Genomic DNA, 3,204 nt, shown 5'->3' on the forward strand with positions numbered 1-3,204 from the left:
CCCCAACCCCGAAAATAAAAATAAAATAGTCTCCGTGCATAACACAAAAAGATTCACTCTGAAATAATGACGGGTATCTGAGGAGCGGTGTCGGAGTGGGATGGCGGGGGATGATAGCGTAGCGAGTGAGAGGGACAGTGCGAACTTGTTTTTTAAATATTATATCTCTAAAATGTGTGACAAGGACGGCATGATTCCATGTACTGCTGCCCAGTAAATTATATTGTTGTCTTGGATTTGGATACTCGTATAATTGTAATCAAACTTCACAGGTAAGTTCGTTTGATTATTAATTAAAAAGGCACTTTACCGGAAAATATATTTCCTTATTTCAGTCACATGCATAAACTTACAATAATTAAGGATGCCAAAACGCTTAGGTATGCGGTTGAGACAATACATACATTAGAAATTATACATAGTCTCAGAACTGATACATTAAATCAAAACAGAAACAAATAACTAAATACTGTGTGTAGGTACCTACACATTATAAAATAAAAACATTAAACAACTGTACCGATATTCGGAACCTAATAATAATATTGAGAATGGCAGCACTGCGTAGTCGGTCGTATTGTCCTTTTCTAGCATATACGTCCTTCTCTCTCCCACACTCCCACCACTCAGGCAGGTTGCTTTGACAGTTAAACAAGGCAATTTTTCAAGTCATTGGCTTGCTGTTTTTCCATCTGGAAGGTCGTGAAGCTAAACTGCTGGTGAGTTTTTGAATTTGTACCCCAGTTTAGCTGACTATATTGAAAAACAGTTTCTAACGGTTTTTGCCGTTCGAAATAAATATTTAAATTTAGTTGTCCGATAAACTATCTAGCAAATAAAAACGATCCGGAATAGTGATGTGCAAGTGTTTTCAAAGGCTGCCTGCGCGCACCGTGGCTATGCCAATGAAAATACTAAAACACATATGTTAGAAAACACATCGAGCTGGTAAAGCGTGCACGTGTCACCATTAGAATTTAATTTTATACCTACATTAAGTCTCTTCCGAGTCTTGTTAGTTTAAATCTTTGTGTGTGTATAATAACGGTTGAAATTATAATACTTAAATGGTGATGTGTGGAGGCATACCCTTCAGTTTTCAAGTGATTTGTGTTTTCGAATACGAAAGGATCGGATAGTTAATACGTGTTAATAAGTAGAACCTATGTATTGAGGTAGAAGTTTATAGACGTGTAGGTTTTATCTGCCCAAGTATCTATAAGCAATTTGTCTTTTTATCCCGTTCCGGGTTAATATAATATTGCAAAATTATTTTTTTTTGTGAATTAAATTGCTGATAAATAAGTGTACCCGCTTAGGAGTCGACGAAGCCCCGCCTTCGCGGGGCTTCTATTTCCGCTCTGAGGGACACAAGGTAACGAACAAACCTACATCGCAAACATTGCATTTATTTTTGTGGAAAGTGAGTACTTCGGCAGTACATAAACTTAAATCTGACTAGACATAGAGAGAGATTAGCATGGCTCTGCGCAAGAATGACATGCGAAATCGTGAAGTATTTCACTCTTGATCTACCAACTTATATCTCTCCAACTAGATATTTAATTTTGAAAAAATTGTTAAAATGTAGGTAGGTTAAAATGTAGGTACCTACTTAAATAAATAACTTAGCAGGTACTTACAGCTTAAAAGGTTAAGGAAAATAACTCTTGCATGTAGTTGCTATATGTGCTTGTGTTATTTTGGATTTGAATAACTTGATTATTAATTCGTTACGTAACTACATACAAGAGGGTGAATTCTTAAGCCTACCTACCTACCTACATAAATAGTACACTTGGCATTAACGATACGGGAATCTTTAGATTGATTCATTGACGAAGACGCATGGTTTGGTTCATATTGTCAAATTATATTAGTTAACTGAAGAGTTAAAGTATATGTGACGTCCAGGCTCCGTTGTGTACTGGGTGATCAAATGAAACAACTGTTATTGTTCGTGCACTCCGCCAGCCACCCGCCGCCATCACACTTCTCCACGGAGTGAAGCTAGCGGGTAGTTGCGTCGTACTGTTTATTGTGTAATCGTCACATCTCTCCCTTTTTATAATGATTTATTTATTTTACTTTATATATTTATCATGCAACAATAGTTCAGTTTATCGTATTATCTTATACTCGCTAGGTTAATTTATTTTTCCAATCTAGGTATACTACCACCGGTTCGGAAAGGTTAACCTCAGACCCGAGAAGAACCGGCGTAAGAAACTCGGCGAGGTGTGGATGTATTCATTTTACAACAGTTAAATAATAAATATTTTCCAACACTAGCAAGCCTTTAAATCTGTAAAACTATTATTTTACTTTTACAATTTCTTCTTAGGTGTCAGTCCCTCTCCTTCTCCTATTTGCAGTTTTGAGTTTTTTATTCAATTGCTTATAACTCAAAGATTTACTTTAAACGCCTTAATTACTACATTTTCCTTTTGATGCTTACACATTTCCAGGTATTTCCATTAGCATACAATATAATATTTTACTAATTAATACCTATTTCATGATTTAGGTACAATAACATTGTTAGGTTGCCAAGCGCCTTGGACATTAGTTACTTATTGGCAATAACTGATTGACTCTGTTTTACTTGTCTTGTATGATGTTAATATATATAATGCAATTTAAAATACTTGTAGATAATCCAAGGTCAAATAAAGTAGGAATGTTACATTCGTTGTAGAGGTACCACGTCAAGTACCTATGATTAGTTTTACTTGTGAATAGGTTAAGCAAACAATAATCTATATAAATAGATTTATATATTATTAATTTGTTAGGTACCTACTAAGATTTACCTGCCTATTTGACCATTATTATTATTAATTGCATTGCATACATATCTAATTATCGTTCTTTAATTATAATACTTGAATAATATAATCTTGACATCAATTAATCCAAATATTTATTTTATTCATTTTATTGCTCAAAAAGTAACACAGCAAATATAATATCGAATGTAATATTATTCTAGCAACTTACTTATGCGAAGAATCATAATTACAATTTATGTTATGAAAATAACGTAACACTTTACTAATTGAAAGCTGTTTTTTCAATTGAATTGTGACCAGTAAGTATTGTATTATTATTTCCACAATAATTACTGTCAGACTGTCACATAAATATTATTATTTGTACTTATACACTTTTTCATCGGTTTATTTCAATTACTTGCAACATATT

At 33.7% G+C, this 3,204-nt stretch overlaps 1 non-coding gene across 1 annotated transcript; it reads left to right on the plus strand.

Annotated features, from left to right (window-relative positions):
* The first annotated feature begins 1,427 nt into the window (after positions 1 to 1,427).
* LOC134805921 (U6 spliceosomal RNA) lies at positions 1,428 to 1,531 on the plus strand. The gene has a single exon (XR_010146431.1). It is a non-coding gene; the product is annotated as a U6 spliceosomal RNA (small nuclear RNA).
* Positions 1,532 to 3,204: the final 1,673 nt, after the last annotated feature.

Source organism: Cydia splendana, unplaced genomic scaffold, assembly GCF_910591565.1.
Source record: "Cydia splendana unplaced genomic scaffold, ilCydSple1.2 scaffold_80_ctg1, whole genome shotgun sequence".
Taxonomy (NCBI): domain Eukaryota; kingdom Metazoa; phylum Arthropoda; class Insecta; order Lepidoptera; family Tortricidae; genus Cydia; species Cydia splendana.